Consider the following 18,913-nt stretch of genomic DNA (forward strand, 5'->3'; position numbering starts at 1 on the left):
GTTTCATGATTGCCTAAGTGCGGACCCTCAAGGCAATCCTCCATTCTCCCCCTTTTTCAGAGCTCCATGAATTGCGTTTTCATTCATGTGTCCTCCACTTTCGAGTTTGGAGCTTTGTTTCATGATTGCCTAAGTGAGGACCCTCAAGGCAATCCTCCATTCTCCCCCTTTTTCGGAGCTCCATGAATTGCGTTTTCGTTCATGTGTCCTCCACTTTCGAGTTTGGAGTTGTGTTTCATGATTGCCTAAGTGCGGACCCTCAAGGCAATCCTCCATTCTCCCCTCTTTTTTTTTCTCGGAGCCCCATGAATGTTATTGCCTAGCGCTGTTCATGTGTCCTCTACTTTCGAGTTTGGAGCCGTGTTTCATGATTGCCTAAGTGCGGACCCTCAAGGCAATCCTCCATTCTCCCCTTTTTTCGGAGCCCCATGAATGTCATTGCCTAGCGCTGTTCATGTGTCCTCCATTATCAAGCGCGAAGCCTTTGGTGACTGGGAAACATGTTCTTCTGTTGTTTTCCGGATCGGTTCCTTCGCCAAATATGTGTATATGTATATTATATTTGTTGTTCTTGTTGTTGTTTGTATTTTGTTTTGTGCAGAAGAAAAAAAGAAGGAGTAGAGACGAGAGTCGTCATCACGGAAAGGGAAGGACGGACGAAATCAGTGTCCTATCTTTGCTTTCCTCTTATCTCCGATGAGAGGTAAGTAAAGAGGGGCAACTGTCATACCCTAATTTCGTCCGGGAATTATTACTTGATGACATGCAACCTTTGGTTAGCTGCTTTGAGATACTTGGCGTCCTTTGTTGCACAATAAATGAAGTCCCGAGACGTGTCAAAAATCAAAAGGAAGCAGGCGTGCGCGATCCGTGAAATTCCGTAATGTGGCGGAAATCGAAAAGAGGTGTTTTTGCGTAATCCGTGAGTTTCCGTAACTTCTTCGAAAGCTAAAAAAGAGTAAATATATAATCCGTAAGGATTCATAACCTTGCGGAAGGAAAATAAGTATCGTTACGAAATTCGTAAAGTTTCGTAACGTTACGGAAAAAGAATTACCAAAAAAATAGAAGGGGGTGCATTTAGTAAAAAGGGGGTACAAATAGCAATTTGGCCCACTTGGGCTTTCCAGATCCTTACTCCAGAAGGCTGTTGCTTGTGGCGTCCCTAAATTAATGACTGGTTTAATAGTAATAATTTAAATAACAAAAACCATGGTAAATTTTTTTTTTTATTTTTCTTTTTCATTTCTTTCTCTTTTCACCATAACTAGGTTTAGAAGGAAAATCCTCACTACAGAGTCCTGAATGGCCAGTTCACAACTCTGTTCGGAGTCATTTCTTTCTTACCGCTCATAATCTCTAAACTATTTTGCCTTTTCAAAAAGGAAGAATGTACCAGCCATTACTTTAGGTCGTCACGTGAAAATAAAAGAATAAAATACGGTCGATAAACTCTTTTACAAATAAAGTTGCTAATGCTTTCTTTTCAAATAACAAGATCGATCATAAATGCACTCATCATTTAAAGCTGTCCAAAATATGGGAGTTTTACAAAATACATAGTGTCATCCAGAGCAAAGGTGTTCATAGTGGTGGCTTCAGCCACATGCAATCATCAAATTCCTATACATCAGGTCTACCCATACAAAAACAAAAGAGTAAACCTAACAGTCAGTCCTAGATACACCCACCCTCAAAAAGTATACAAAACTAATCCAAAAAGTTGTCCACTAGGATGAAGAGCCTCCGCTGATCGCCATCTCCCTCGGGCCACTATCCTCCGTAGAGTCTGCCTCAGATGCCGACATGACTTCCTCGGGAGAATCCACCTCAAGAAGTGGATCCTCATCACCCTCTAGAAAGTCAAGGGCATCCACAGCAGGCTCAGGAGGTAGCTCCTCCAGATCCTCCTCAGGGTCTTCCTCGGATGACGTTACCTCGATCACTTGAACGGGCTCCACTAGACGATATGGTGTAGGCGTGGGTAGTATCCACTCCACAGTGCGCTGAAGCGTCCGTGCAGGTTCATCTGGATGCACCAAAGAAGTAGCCGTGAATCGAATGGTGCCCCGAAATCGGCACCTCGTGTTGCCTTCGAGGGTCTCCCAAGCTCCCTCTAGGCACTCCATCTCTACTCGATCACGGATTAGCTGCGCCGCCATCACGATCTACAAGAAAGAAGAGAAAGGGGTAGACTCTTTCACGAGAATCTAACTGTGCTGCACACAATTTGTCTCATAACCACTACATGCAAGTAAAAGGGGTATTTTAAGGCTTTCCATCTCTGGTAATCGATTACACATCCTTGGTAATCGATTACCAGAGGCTAAACTTGAATTACACAGCCTCAGGACATGAAATATGCAAAAATGCACTGTGTAATCGATTACACATACCTGGTAATCGATTACCAGTGACCCATCCCTCTGTGTAATCGATTACACAGGCTGGTAATCGATTACCAGAGGCTCCCTAAGTTTCCTGACTTCGTTTTCAAGCCTGGTAATCGATTACACCCCTTGGTAATCGATTACCAGAGACCATCTTAGCCTCCTGTCTTCAATTTTAAGCCTTGTAATCGATTACCCACCCTTGGTAATCGATTACCAGAGGCCATAATCCACATATCACACAAAATTCACAGCTGGCCAGCCACCACAAGCCTCCTTGCTTTGTGGTCTTTGTTCCTTTTATCTGTTGACTGCCAGGAGCTCGCCTGTTTAGGTACATCACAGGTTCTCACTGGCCGACTATGCCCGGGTTGGGTCGGGATTGGTCAAGCTTGGTTTCGGGCAATAGCACCCCACCTGACGTCCCCAAGGTCTCCTGACCCCCGCGACATATCTCCAGGTACCACTCTGTGGTCAACAATAAAAGCAGGAAGTTTCACCCTTCAACACTTCCTCATCTCAAGCTTGTAGGATTATGGGGTACCCATCACATGTGGTACTAGGTGGCGGTCGGGCGATGGTGCATAACAAGTTTTCCACATCCACAATGCGCGCATAAACCCACCATCCCCTGTTGCCCACCTCCAACTGAGCTCACGTACTCCCACGTAGCCCATATCCTCGTTTCTCTCAACACCGGTTCCCCATCAATCCTCCCAAGCTTCCACAACATCCAAGCAAAACAACATTCAAACAGCACAAGCTATCACAGCCAAGCAAAACAGAGCAAAGGCAGAAAACTCTGCTCAACACATCAACCAAAATCACAGCTTTTCTCACTTAAAGACCACAGTAACAATTCCTTCGATCCAATTCGTTAACCGTTGGATCGACTCCAAAATTTTACTGGAAGTCTATAGTGCATAAGCCTACATTGTGACCGTTGGGATCTACTAGCAAACATCCAGAACTCATTCTGTACTACTCTTTCCACAGCCAACCACACACAAGCATTTTCTGCACCAAGCTAAAATCCTGCTGCACCTATTTTGACAGCAAAATTCTGCATAAGTGCAGATTTCGAAAATCACACTTCCCCTCATCCAATCTTGCTCAAATCAAATCCTACAAGTCCCAAATCATGTATCAAACATGTCTAAACCAAAGCCAAGCTTCAAACCACAGCAACACAAAATCTAGGTGTCCAAAACCCCTCAATTCAATGGGTTTTCTAGGTTTGAAAAGTGAAATTTAGAATGAGGTAAATTTGAAGCAAACTCTCACCTCACACAAGTCCATAACATCAATCTAAACTTGCTCAAACTGAATTTACACCAAAAATTCCACCGAATCAAAATTTGACCCCTCAACACCCAATTTCGCCCTAGAAATGGCTCTTGGTTCACTTTGGTCATTTGTTTTTCTCTCTAGCACAGTCCAAGCTTTCTCATAAGTCCTAAATGACATTTCAAGCTAGGATTAACTCACTTTAACCTCCATTTACCACAGAATTCAGACTTAACCTTCCAACTCTCAAAGCCTCACTCTTTTTCCACTCATAACATCACATTCTCACTTTCTAACCCTAGGTTAGTTCTACCCTTCATCTCTAATAGTTTTCCATCAGCAATTTCAGCATATAAACATCACAAACATCATCACAAAAACCCTAAAACATAATGGGTATGTTTAACTCATCCAACATGGCAATTTCAACAAGCTTTCAACAAAAGTCTTCACAAATAATCATCACACAGCAGAACCCTAGCAAGACTACCCATCATATCTCCCAAAACCCCATACCCACGAAAATCAAAGGAGAAAGAAGTCCACCCAAACCTGAATTTTCGAAGTCCCACTCGTAGCCACGCACTTCACGACCCCGAAAATGCTCTCCTTTCACGATTTGGGGCAGAAATGAGCACCAAAGGTTGAAGCTTTGTGTGGAGCTTCAATGGTGAATGAGGGAGGAAGAAAAGCAACGTGAGGGAGAGGGAGAGAGAGCTTCTGAAAATGTGGGGCTGAGTGAGGAGAGAGAGGGTTGCTTTTTGGTTTTAAATAAAAGGGTTTTTCTCTTTTTCTATTATTTTATTTAAGCAATGCCACATGTCTCCATTTGAGTGGAGCAAGAAAGGCCCACTTTCCCTTTTTGACTGTGACCCATACTCAGTCACAAAAGTGAGGAAAATCTGACCTTTGAAACGCTAAAATCCTGCCTCGGTTTGCGTGTCGTTTCTCTGGTTCCAAATCCTCGTGTTTCTCTGCGTCCGTCGGGGCCAGTTTTCGAAAGTAAGCAATATATATATCAAAACGCTCAGAATAAAACCCCGAGCGTGGTTCAGAGGTTGGTTTCGTTAAATTCTAAGTCGCACACAAAACGATGATTTTTAACTAATTAATTAAGAATTAACCCATAACCTCCCAGTTATGGATTTCTCTTCCTTAATTAGTCTAACCCGCGTATCTTGCCCCTACTATTCCTACCCTTACCAAGAACATATATGCATATACACTGAATAATACTTATATATATATATAATCATTCAAAATACATCGTTTCCAAAAATTCCGGGTAGAAATTTCCAGGATGTTACATTGCTTCTGGAGGAAGCAACCTTGCTCGCCTGGGCGAGCTGGGTGGCAAGCTCCTCCCCTATTTTGCTATAAATAGGGGGAGGAGTGAAGAAGAAAAGGGTTCAGCCTTCTTGGCACTTCTCTCTCTCTCGAAATTGCTGAGGAAAATTATTTCCGTGAAGAAAATCCAAGCCGAGGCGCTTCCGTAACATTTCCATAACGTTTCCGTGAGTAATTACGCGAAGATTCTCGACCGTTCTTCAAGATTCATCGTTCGTTCTTCGTTTTCTTCAGTCTTCAACGGGTAAGTACTTCAAACCGAGCTTTTCAATTCATTCTATGTACCCGTGGTGGTCCACATTTTGTTTCATGTATTTTTATTCTCGTTTTCATTTGTTTTTTATACCCCCTTTTGACGTGTTTAAGCCATTTATTTAAGTCATTTCTCGCTTAATCTAAAAATAAAATAAATTTTCACCGATCGTTTGAATTGTATCATCCGTTAATTTCGGTTAAAATGAATTCCGACCGTTCGGTCGTGCCGTAACCACGTTGGAAATCAAAAAAGAGGTAAAATAATAATATAATAATAAAAAATACCTTTTAGTAAAGTAAAGCGAAAAATCAATCGGACGTTTTCTCTTTGGGATTTCTCATTCTTAATTGAATTGACTAATAACTAAAGTGAAACTAAGGCTAAAATCAAACTCGCCTAGTCAAGCTCGTCCACAAAAATAGGTTTTTTGAAAGTTTATCATTTCAGTTTCTTACTAAGTAAAAAGGATCATTTTTAAGGTCCAACGCCTTAAAATGATCACCCCTCAAGTAAAAAAATCGATCACTTGATTCACGCATAAAAAAGAACTACGTAGGTCTGATTTCCTCTTCGATAGAGGGTACGTAGGAGCAAAAGCCCCGCTTTTGTCGACCTCAAAAAATAAAAAATAAATAAAAGTTAAGGTAATACAATTTCCACAATTCTAAAAAATAGGTTGTTGTCCTTCGAGACAAACGTGAGAGGTGCTAATACCTTCCTCAAACGTAAATACAACTCCCGAACTTAGAATTTTCATTTTGACCAGTTTCCTTCGGTTTTCCTGACGTTTTCCACAAATAAACGTTGGTGGCGACTCCGCGCATCTTTCCTCCTTTGGAAAGCGCACCCTTGAGCCTCGCCTTCGCTCGCCTGCAAAAGGGCACGTTGCGACAGCGTATGAAACATGGGCACCATCAATGCACTGACCGTGGATAATTAAAGATTCTAAGTCATCCCCCTCTAGAGATGCTTAAAACTCTTTAACCACTCTTTCTCCCACCAGGGATATCCAACAAGGTCACTACACCCCCCATGTACATACACAACATAACATCATCACAGTGCATTTTCAACATCATCAACATTTCATCTCAACATCATTCTCAACATCAACATCATCTCATCTAAATGGCATTAACAACAACAACAACATCATCTCATATTAACATAATCATCAATAACAACATCAACTCATGTTAACATAGTCATCAATAACAACATCAACTCATGTTAACATAGTCATCAATAACAACATCATCTCATATCAATATTATCATAAACATCGATGTCACCTCATGTCAATTAATGTCATCAATAGAAATATCATTAGTAGATTACACTCCGCATATACATATATAGTTCATGCCTGAGATTCACACTCCCCAGGTCTTCAGACAACACAAGTCTAATAGAAACAATAATGTTATTCATCAATAATAGATATATTGCATCCCATTAGTCAAAAACATTGTTTTCTTGAAAACCAGCATGCAATAGGGACATGCATACATCCCCATATTTAGGTTCCCTAACCCTAACTATGGTATTAAAAACTGTAAATAATAACAAACTCCCTTCACCTATCGTGAGCTCTCCTTCAGTTCCTCTTTGCATCGCTCAGAGGTCTCTCTCGTTCACGCTCATCAGTCCAAATGCAAGGTTCTCGAAGAAACCGTGAAGGAATGATTGGAGGCTTCGTTCTCTACCGAATCCTTGAGTTGAGTTTTGAAGATTCCGCTCCGATTAAATTGTTCTTCTCCGTGCAGTGATCTGACAGCAAGCAAAAGCAGCTCGTGGCAGTCACCGGTGGTCAGTGGTGGTGGAGGAGGAGCTTGGGGGTGTTGGGGGAGGGTTTAGGGGAAGAGGAGGAGTAAAAAGATGGCTCTTTTATGCTGCTGGACATATTTGCAGCCTACAACACTCGCCCAGGTGAGTTTGGCTCGCCTGAGCGAGCAGATCAAGCTCAAGTTTTTTTGCTTCGGTAAAAAAATCATATCTCATACTCAAGATGTTATATCGCAAATCCCAATGGTCAGAGTGTAGAATTTTCTTAGGAACCTCCATACAAAATTTGAAAATGATCCAACAGTTAATGAATTCGAGATGTCGATTTTACTGAAATAGGTTTAGGTAAAATTTGAAATCTCATAATTTCAACTTAGCTCAACAAAATTCCACATAACTCAACATTCACATCAAGAAATTCACACATGACTAATTCAAGCCATACCTCAACTCATTCAAGTCAACCATATAGTCAAATAACACAATAAACACAATTAAACATTGATTTATAATTAATAATATTTTAGGGTGTTACATTTCGCCCGCACTCCCGTCGTAGGGTAGGTTGCGATAGATGGCGACTCCACTGGAGACTGTTTGAGAGTTAAGTCATTCGATCAGTGTGCAGTGTTTTATTGTGACTTCTTCTTTATTTATGCTCCCTCTTCTCTTTTATCTTTTGTTTTGTCCATATTTGTGTATAAACTTTGCTATGTTATTTGTTTGGTGTGTGTCTATCTATCTATTACATTCATAGTTAGAAATATTTTTGTCCTATGTACATATAGCACCTACACCTTTGTACACACATTGAGATATTAGGCCCTATACCTGGGTCTATGTGAGCCATAAGGAGTAGAGGTCGATCTGTGGTCATGCTAGGTTTTTCACTCGCTTGATAATGGTGAAGTCTCATCTAGAGTTTTTCTCTTTTAGTGATGCATTGTCGCTGATAGCCCCTATCGCCACAATGTATTACCTAAGAGAATGATATCTCTAGAAGCCCTTGGGAGTTGTCACTAGAAAGGGACTTTTGGATCCTTTCCATTAGGTTCCTAAATTAAGGGAGGCAGATAGCAAACTCACTTTGGCTTATTCCTTGATCGCATCATACATCTCTTCATGGCATCGTAATGAACATATCATTTATCATTTATCATATTCATGCATTGCATTTGCATGAGTCATTGCATTATCATACATCTTCGTTTAGCATGCTTTTATTCTGCCAATTGCATACATTCTATTTTCATCGTTCACATGTTATGTTCACTCATGAATGATCCTTGCATTTTCCACTGCAAAAAAAAACAAAAAAACAAACAAAAACAAAAGAAAGAACAAAGAGAAAGTCACAATGAAGCATGAAAGTTTACACCACATTCTTAGTTACATGTGTTGGATACCATGATGATGGCTATAAACCAACCATGTTGGGATTATACACTCATTTCTCTTAAAAAAATGATTGAAAATCATGTGAACATGGTACCTAATGCATGGTTAACTAGGAAATGATGGTTCCTCGAGCATCTCATGTCAATCTCATAATTACATTTGTCATGCATAACATAAGTGTGCCCTAGTCATTCATCTCTATGATAGGTTATCGAAGTATTGACAATCAAAATTTCTATTCCTTGGATTATGGGGTTGAACCAAGCACATGTTTTAAAGGAAAGGTTCATCAAGTCAAGGTCAAGTATGGAAGTAACTAGCTTGCAAAAGTTGGGGTAGAACATGGATCGAGTTACATCGCTTCTTTGTCTACTGCCAACACATGATTGAGCTAAATAATTTACAAAATTAAGGATTGTTGACATCCATGTTTTATTTCCAGACAATATGTGATGAACCATGTTTTAATGAAAATCTAAATTGATTCGGCCCTATGTCCTGTATAAAATTCGCAATACTTCAACAATGCATCATTCACATACATCCATGCTTTTTTTATTTTTACATTGGTGGCATTACTCATTACATTCTTTCCTTGAAATTAGAACTGTAATCATAGTAATCAAAAGAAAAGAACACGCTTTACGATGCCCTTACCGAACGTGTGTCAGAGCTAGAGTAATGAGTGAAATAGAGGAGGTGCAAGAGCAGATGAAGGCCATGAAAGACCAGATGACCACCATGATAAAAGGCCATGATGAGCATGAGGAAAATGATGGAGGTCAACACGACTGCAGTCGCCACTACAAGTGCCACCATTGAGGTGGACCCAACTCACCCACCTGGCCTCAACCAAGTAAATTGCCCAGCCTCAGACATGGTAGGTTAGGGAGGCAAAGCATTGGGAAGTACGGGTGGCTCCCATTTTGTGCAGGTCCAGAGCAAGCATTCCTTCCCACTATATGGCTTGCCTATCAACTATACACCACCCAATGTTGTACACGCTCCTGATGAGAACATCGATAACTCTGCTCCTATTCTCATTGAAAGCCAACAACCCCAATCTGGTCAAGCACAGGTCCCTCAACCCATGGGGGAGACACATGAAGTACCCCGAGACCGCCCTCTAGCCGACTCCAAGCCTCGCCTCAGATATGCCACTGAGGGGCAGGCATTTGGTGGCATACCTCTACCAAACACTTTGGGGGGCCCTTAATATCACCCACAACCAGAACAGTTACATTTTGTGGTGGAAAGACTGCCTCCTGCCATGGTAGAAAGGGAAAAATTTGATCATATAGAAGAAAGGCTGAGGGCCATTGAAGGAGGTGGAGATTATGCTTTTACTGACATGGCAAAGTTGTGCCTAGTGCCTGACCTCGTCATCCCTCTGAAGTTCAAGGTGTCAGATTTCAATAAGTACAAGGGGACTACTTGCCCCAAGAATCACTTGAAGATGTACAGTAGGAAAATGGGGGCATACTCGAAAGATGAAAAATTGTTGATGCATTTCTTCCAGGAAAGTCTTACTGGGGCAGCCGTCACCTGGTATAATAATCTGGAACCTTCCCGAGTTCATTCTTGGAATGACCTAATGGTTTCCTTCATTAGGCAGTATCAGTACAATTCTGATATGGCTCTAGATAGAATGCAGCTACAGAACATGTGTAAGAAGGAGCATGAATCTTTCAAAGAATACGCCCAAAGGTGGAGGAATCTGGCAGCTCAAGTAGTGCCCCCAATGATGGAAAGGGAGATGATAACAATGATAGTAGACACATTACCGGTGTTCTACTATGAGAAGATGGTGGGTTACATGCCTTCAAGCTTTGCTGATTTGGTTTTCACCGACGAAAAGATCAAAGTGGGTCTGAGAAGAGGCAAATTTGATTATCCTACTTTGATGAATATGAAGCCTAGGGAAAATGGTGAGAATAAAAAGAAGGGAGGAACCCATGTTGTGACTACTGTCCCTACATGGACAAATTTCCCACCAGCTCAACAATGTCAACACTCAGCCAATATCAGCCCTTCTCATTACCCACCATCCTATCAGCCAAGAACACCCAATCATCCACAAAGGCCACCCCTAAATCAGCCACAGAACTCGCCTGCTGCACATCCAATACCAAACATCACCCTTAACATGAACCAAAACACCAACTAGGGAAGGAATTTTCCAACAAATAAGCCTGTAGAATTCACCCCAATTTCGGTGTCGTATGTTAACTTACTCCCATATCTACTCAATAATGCAATGGTAGCCATAATCCCAGCCAAGGTTCCTCATCCTCCATTTTTTCGAGGATACAACTCGAATGCAACATGTGCTTATCATGGAGGAGTTCCAAGGCTTTCCATTAAGCATTGTATGACCCTGAAACATAAGGTGCAAAGTCTAATTGATGCGGGCTGGCTAAAATTTGAGAAAGATAATCGCTTGTGAATTCTGACATTGGCAAGCAACACTATGCATGGGGCAATTTGAAGGTTGTTATTAGATGTCTCTAATGACTCATTAGGATTTTCAAGTTTATGTCATTACTGTAAACAACAGTCACAATGCTAATAATATGGATAAATTTGATGTCTTTGTCTCTCATTCTCTCACAATTACATCTTTGCTTATTTAACTTTCACTGGAATGTGAATATAAGTCGTTGGTTTGTTTGCTCAAGTGACCTGCGTTCCTGAGTTGATCTCCAAGTCTGTTCAATTAGAAATCGCTCATTCTACACGTTTGGTGGGGGTGCCGTAAACGCGAGTAAAGTAAAAAAACATTTGATTGACTGTGTTTTAAATCAAAAATAAGAAGTACAAACATTCATGTGGCCTCATTTTATCATTCTTAAAAGTTGTCTTTTTGAGAGAAAAGTGAGTTATCAAGAACAAGAGTCATTTGACTTAATCTATCAATTGAAAATCCTCTAAATATTTCTCGTCCTTGAAAATTCATTTTCGAGAACCTACATAGTTTCTTTCATTTTTTCTTGCTACAAGGTCATGACAAGAGACAACAATAGATACCTAAGAGCCCTACACTAGGGCAATGAAAGGCACCATGCATGAGCCTCAAGAAAACCTAGGGGCAGATCAGAAGTTCTCACCCGGTAGGTTGAAATCCCGAAAGGATGGCCTAAGCAAAAATTAGGGTTAATAAAAATAAAAAGGGGGGAAACAATCAGGAGTGTGTTTATCAGGGGTTTGGTCCCAAAATTCAAACTACAAAAGTATCTAATAAAGATTTGAAATGTCACATGGTCGTGTTTCAACATCCCAAACACTAATTTATCCCTTGCTACCCCCTCTGAGCCAAAGTATATTTGTTTTCTAAAAAAACACAAAAAAAACAACAAAACCAAAATAGGAACCCTGAGTAGGAACCACCGCTAAACCGGCGGGAAGAGCAATGCAAACAACACATGCATGAAGTTGGGCAACAATGAAAAGAAAAAGGAAAATAAAAGTCCACCAAAGACAAGTGAAGAAAAAGAGAGACAAAAGATCTCTAGATTTTACAAGGAAGGCACAAAAGTGCGATAAAGATTAATGTATAAGACAAAAGGAGTAGAGCACAACCCAAGAGTTGAAAGGAACAAAAGTACAAGCAAGACTCTCAAGGTTCTTACTCCATATAACCCTCAAACACTCTTTGAGCCTCTCTAATCCTTTCTTTCATGGCCTTCTTACCCCTGACCACGTTACAAGCCCAATAAAGCCCATGTGGATCATGGAATGACTAATTTTGCTTTTACGTTGGGATTCTGGAATGAAACCCGCACACACTTGTGATTGCTCAATATATATATATATATATATATATATATATATATATATATATATATATATATATATATATATAACAAAAAGAGAATCCTCGAGGTTTTGCACTTGCATATTTGAGAAGAAAACTCCTTCGACCAGGAGCTCAGAAAATGCCCAAAAACAACTGTAATAGTAGGGTACATTTGATGTTAGTCGCTCATGCAGACTCCTTAGGATTCCTTTTGAATCCAAGGGTGGCCTTTGTTGTATAAATTCTTTCAAGATCAGCCCATGTCATCAAGTTTCAACGGGATCGACAGACCCTTGACATCAGTCTACGATCTTAAATTGGGAAAGTTTCACTTGGTCACATACCAAAGTGTGACAATCCATTTCCATCCTTCAATGGGGCGCACGATCGATCCCAAAGCCTTATGTCTTCTTTTTGTGCAGAATAATCGAAGTTTTTAAAAAGAAAGGGGAAAACCCTAGGATCAACATTTTGGTTGATTGATTAAATGTCAAATGGCTCCACTGCCGTCACCCAAAAATTGTCAAGTGGTTAAATCAAAAAGTACACTCTAAGGGAGTCCCCAAAGAGATTTGCAAAAGATAGGATGAGGCAATCAATATGTGTTTTCCACAAAAAAAGAAAAAAAAATAAACAAGAAAAAAAATCAAATCAAAATCAAAATCACAAAAATAGGAAAGGATTATGAGCATTACACAATTTTCATGATTCAAAACCTTTTGCATTACTAGATACAAAGCCTACATTTACTATATTTCAAGATGAAGGTTGCATGTATCTGCATCCCAAAAATCATGTTCATATTAGGCTATAAGTGCATAGATTTCTCTTTATATACCAATTTCCTAAATCTAATGCCCTATCTTTTGAGTTTAGGATGAGAGGCCCTCTCAAAGAGTCAACCTCTTGCTTTCTCATAAGGTTGAGCCCTTTGGTACTAGTACCTATTGGCTTGTTTCATAGGACTCAATGTCCTTTGCTTTATGATTTCATGGGACTCAAAATCCTCGCTTTTATCTTTCACAAGACTCAAAGTCCTCTCTTTTATCTTTCATAGGACTCAAAGTCCTTGCTTTTATCTTTCACAAGACTCAAAGTCCTCGCTTTGCCTCTATCTTTCATAGGACTCAAAGTCCTCTATCTTTATGCTTTCATAGGACTCAAAGTCCTTTGTCATTTATATTTCAAAAACTTCAATGTCTTCAGTCATTTACGCTTTCAAAAGACTACAAAGTCTTCATTTACATTTCAAAGACTTCAATGTCTTCAGTCATTTATGCTTTCAAAAGACTACAATGTCTTCATTTACATTTCAAAGAATTTAATGTCTTCAGTCATTTACGCTTTCAAAAGACCATAATGTCTTCATTTACATTTCAAAAACTTCAATGTCTTCAGTCATTTACACTTACGAAGACTTCAATGTCTTTTGCCTTTCACACTTTATAAGACTTCAACGTCTTTTGTCTTTCATAGGACTTAGTGTCCTCATCCTTATAGGACTCAATGTCCTTGTCTTTGCCTTTCATAGGACTCAATGTCCTTGTCTTTGTGCTTCTTAGGACTCAACATTCTCTATTTCTATGCTTTAAAAAAAACGTCAAATGTCTTCGGCTCTATAGGACTTCCATGTCCTCCCTTTTTACGTTATATAGGACTTCAATGTTCTTTTGTTTATAGGTTTTTCTTCCTTGGTTTTTGCCAGTTGCCCAGTCGAATAGCAAGGTCACTCGAACGAAACTAGTATCCTTATCTTTACTTCCCTTTTATTTCCAATAAAAGATAAGTAAAGACGGGCAACTGTCATACCCTAATTTGGTTTTTGCCAGTTATAGTGCGAAACAAAGGATCATTCAATGTTTTGATCAAGAATGCGAAAAATACCAAAAAAGGGGGGCAAAATGGTCTTTTCCTTGATTTTCCTGAACCCTAGCTCGCCTGGGCCACCAAATAGCTTCATGGTGAAGAAACCAACTTGCCTGGGTGAGCTCATTGCTTCAACACTAATTTTCAGCTCGCCCGGGCGAGCTGCCTTTGCCCTAAGTGTGATCAATCTCTACATCGTTCTTCATTCAGTGTTCTTCGTGAGACCGTTGGTTAGTTTTGTTTTTTAAAATTTGTATGTGATCTATGTACCCTTAGGGGTCTCCCACTACTACAAAATCACCTTTCTACATCGGTTTAAAGTGTCTTTCTACATCGGTTATCACCCGTCATTGAAAGACCCGCGACTTTCTACATCGGTTGACCAACCGTCTTAGAATGGCTTGGGTTCAAAGACAGGTCTCGAGCCACACCCGTCGTAGAATTCTGACTGTTCTACATCAGTTGTGGCGCCGAACCGATGTAGAATCATGTCATTCTAAGACGGGTTGGTCTCTAAACCCGTCTTAGAATGTCATATTTCTACATTTGTTGTTTGAATAACCGATGTAGAATGTCTGAAATTCTACATCAGTTGTGGGCTTGAAACGTCATAGAATGCTACCCCATGATAAAGTATTCTACATTATTTTTCCTAATAACCGATGTAGAATTATTAATTTTTTTAATTTTTTTCCCTTTTTTCATGAATGGCAATAACAATATTCAAAATAATTGAATCTAATGTCTCATATGATACTTACTTTATAAACCTTGGTCAAAATTCAACAATGAAAATAGTAAATGAATAATCACATCATTAAAACAAGTTACATATAAATCCTGGAAAGGAGGATGTAGGATTCAAATAAATGTGAACGAGAAGGATGCAAAAGAATCTATCAAAGTAAAATGTAGAAATAGAAGGTATTGCATAATAAAATGTAGAAATAGATGTGTGGAAAATAAGTGAGAACATGAAACCCAATACATGCAGTTACACATTTCAAAATCAATATTCTGTAAAAGATAAAATCCCAAGTGTCACCTGAGAAATGAGTAAACTCCATTTTAATCAATACTCCCTGAATATGCAAGGTGTTGTTATGTAGTCCCTGAATTAGAAAATATCAAATAAATCCGTAAAATTGAAATCACTGTCATTCAGATCTCTGAAATTGAAGATGCCTCGAAGTCATATGCGCATCAAAATACAGGGTAATATTAGCTGGGTACCTATAATATTAGTTGGGTCACTTTGAGAAATACACCATTGAAAATCTGTTTTACAAAAAGATAAGGATCAGCATCATCAAATTGCTTTTTTATATGAAAACAAATACAAACATTGAGTATAATAGTTTTCTTTGCATCATCTAATTGCATGATATCATATACTTCAAATGGAAACAAGTTGCATGCAACTAGCACAGCAAAACACTTTCCAAGCATCCAATAGTTTTGAAAAACTAAATAAACTACGACTCTCCTCATACCCAAAAGGCATGCACTTTAAAATTTCAAACAACCAAAGAATGGTCTAAGGCCAATTGATCAAACATAATCCATTCATTAGGGAAAAGAAATAAAATAATTGGATTAGAATGCTTACTTCTATGACAAGAAAATGAAAACACAAAAAAATCCTGGTTCAACCATCCTAAAACTAACTAACAGAGATGCATAACAAGGCATGTAATACAACAAAGCATCCAACATCCCTTTTAAGCATTCTATAACTGCAGATATACAAGTAAATACCATACCTGTCTCAATCACAACAGTTGTAGGATCTTCCATGATTTAGGGTCCATGGCATTAATACTGGAAAAACACAAATTACATAGTTAGAGGTGGTCAAGGCTAGGATTCAAGACTGGAATACTATTTGAGCGTGTAACACTTCTGCCTCCAATGGCAGCATTGAGGCTATCCTCTCATCTGTGATAGTGATAAGGATTATTTAAACAAATAACTATCTCAAAACCATGCAATACGTTTGGTTTCTCTAAACTTCTTGAAACATCATCTATCACATAATTGAAAATAAAGAGTTGATGCCTCTTCAAAAATTAGATTCATAGATTATGTAATGGTGAGGTGATCATATTTAAATTCAATTTTATAAATGTCAGTTTGAGCTATTTGTGTGGATGAAAAGCAGCCTAAGAGGAAGAGGTTGGAAGCTTAATCATTCTGTTGTCAAGAGTCTAGACATTATTAAGTGCTAAGTGTCAAAGATGTGATAGTTACAAAAATTTGACATAGATAATCAATGATAATTCTCCTGCCCTTGTTACAAACAAGAAAAGTAAACTCAATTTGTTGAAATTCTTCATATTTGTGGCACTCCAAAGAGAAAATATAGCACAAAAAGCTGAAATATAATTATACAAAAAATAAATGAAAATAAAGAGTTCACGTACACAAAGAAGTTGCATTCCTGTGATTGACATGAGTAGAACTTCCTAGATCAACTTGGTACTTCCATTATTAAAATGTTTAATATAGTTCCCTAATTACCAAAATATATGCAACATGGTCCTTTCCATTTGTTCTCATTGACGACATTAACCTGGTCTAGAGAAAAATTGGACGCATCACAGCCAAGCTAAGGTTGATACATTCTCAGGCACAAAATCAAGCTTAGTTTGCATAACCGAGAAGAAAGCTAAGTTTGAACCCACAATTGATATTGCTTTCACACGGGCTCCACTGAAGATTAAATTATTAGGTCTTTCTGTTGATTTACTGCAGCATTTGTTTAGAAACAAAACTGCAAATGTAAATCAATTGAATTAGATCTTCTCCTAACTATAGTTTCCATGCATACAGATAAAGGGGTAACTACCATGATAGTGACTGTAATTTGGAGTGACCTAGCAACCTAGGAAATTAATTAATCATTAAATATAACAAATAGTATTTTAGAAAAATCTAGAATGCATGAATTATTTCGTGGAATATTCACCCGACACTATTGAGAATGAGAAATTACTGGGACACTTATGAGTTTAATTTTCATCTGTAAAGATTTTTATAAGATTTTTACAGTATTGTTAAATAATTACTGTAGAAATTATTTTAGATACTATAATTTTTAAAATAATTATTAAAAAACCATTTATTTTATCATACATAATAATTTATAATTAGATGATAATATAAATTTTTTAAATATTATGTATATAGTTTAATTATATACTTACCGTGATAGGCATACACTAAAGTTATTTACTGCATCAATATATATTTTTTGTTAAATTAATACATTAAGATCAAATAAGCAGTATTCAAGCAACGTTAATTAAGGAGACAATAAACTGATACTTTTATTATTAAAAATTAAACGTTGACTATTATTTATCTTAGGATACTGATTTAAAAATAAAAAAAAGTGGAGTCTTTTTTTTAACAGAAGTGGAGTTTTTTAATTAAGTTAAATAGACATGAAAAATAAAGAAATAAAGAAATTTCTCCCTGTTTCTTTAGAGGTAGATGCAGAAGAGTAAGTGAAACATAAATAAATTTTACAAAATGCTTTTTATACTAGTTTAAAAATTCAATTAACTAAAAAATAAAATGGAAAGGTAGTTGATAATCATGGCTTAATAGAAAATGATAGTATGTCACTATATATCTCCTTATCCATATAAAATTTAACGGCATAGCATTTTTTTTCTGGAGCAGCATGCCTCGAGTGTGAGTGTGTCACTGGCAGATTGAATAATATAATCAAGAAAAATATATATTAAATTGGACTCCAACAAAGTCAGGAGGAGTCATACTTAAAAGAAACAAGTAAATAAAGGAAAATATAAGTAAGAAAAATATTATAATAATAATAATAATATTTACATTGTATTTACCTGTCATAAGATTCAGCTCTAGTATAAGCTTGAATAACCCAATTGTATGTCTCTGGATCAGGCTTCATGTAATCTGTTATGTAACAAATTATAGATAATTTACCTTACATAGAATTAATAATGAAGATATAGGCTTTAACAATTTAGAAAAGAGCATCACACACAGAAAAAAAAATGAAAAAAAGAAAAATACCATGAGAATTGAAAAATAATTGTGAACCCAGTAAGAGTATAAGAAAAAGAAAAAAGCTTCCCTTAAAATGAAGTTGACAGATGCAACTATGGCATATGCATCAATGACCACATTAGGCCCATTGGAGAAGGGAACCATGAAGTCATCTAAGCGACTAAGCAGCTGGTTTTTCTAAGATTATGTATGAAGTTAGAATATAAAGGTGGCTCAATACATCAAATATATCCTAAACAGTCATCATGCTTTTCTTTTCCGAAGAAAGAAAACATATAAAGTATCAATTGAATGCTAATCAAATCAGTTGAACAAGTAAACCAAATCAGTTCTCATTACCTAAGTATTGCAGCACAGGGATGCTTGAGTACAACATTGAATGAGATAGAAGTGTTATACCATGTTTCAGTTTAGATTAAAAATTATAATACTTGAAAAGTTATTTATGACTGCACGTTTGAAGAAGATTTATTCACAAGAGCCCAAAGTGCTTTTGGTATAAAGAAATCTTTTAGGTGAAGTAAAAAGATCGAGCGGTAACCATAAAAATACACTTTTCCTTTTAATTGTAGTTTGTGTATAGAAGTGAAATGCTTGAATACTGGCAAGTTAAATACACCTGAAGTGAAATGCTACTCCTTCCTCATGGAGTAGCATCTGATCAAAGTGCCACACACCTGAAAGTTGAGGCCATAAAAGAAAACAAAGCGTTTAGATTCCTTTTTTTTTTTTTTG

At 37.9% G+C, this 18,913-nt stretch overlaps 1 long non-coding RNA gene across 2 annotated transcripts; it reads right to left on the reverse strand.

Annotated features, from left to right (window-relative positions):
- Positions 1–2,134: 2,134 nt before the first annotated feature.
- Positions 2,135–18,787, reverse strand: LOC114412416. Of its 2 annotated transcripts, XR_003666728.1 has the most exons (5): positions 17,992–18,787; positions 15,889–15,946; positions 15,359–15,403; positions 15,171–15,237; positions 2,135–2,168 (listed from the first exon to the last, which is right to left on the reverse strand). It is a non-coding gene; the product is annotated as an uncharacterized LOC114412416 (long non-coding RNA). The 2 variants fall into 2 exon arrangements; XR_003666727.1 differs by lacking the exon at positions 2,135–2,168 and having other exon boundaries at positions 15,167–15,237.
- Positions 18,788–18,913: the final 126 nt, after the last annotated feature.

The sequence above is a fragment of the Glycine soja genome, chromosome 5 (assembly GCF_004193775.1).
Source record: "Glycine soja cultivar W05 chromosome 5, ASM419377v2, whole genome shotgun sequence".
NCBI lineage: Eukaryota > Viridiplantae > Streptophyta > Magnoliopsida > Fabales > Fabaceae > Glycine > Glycine soja.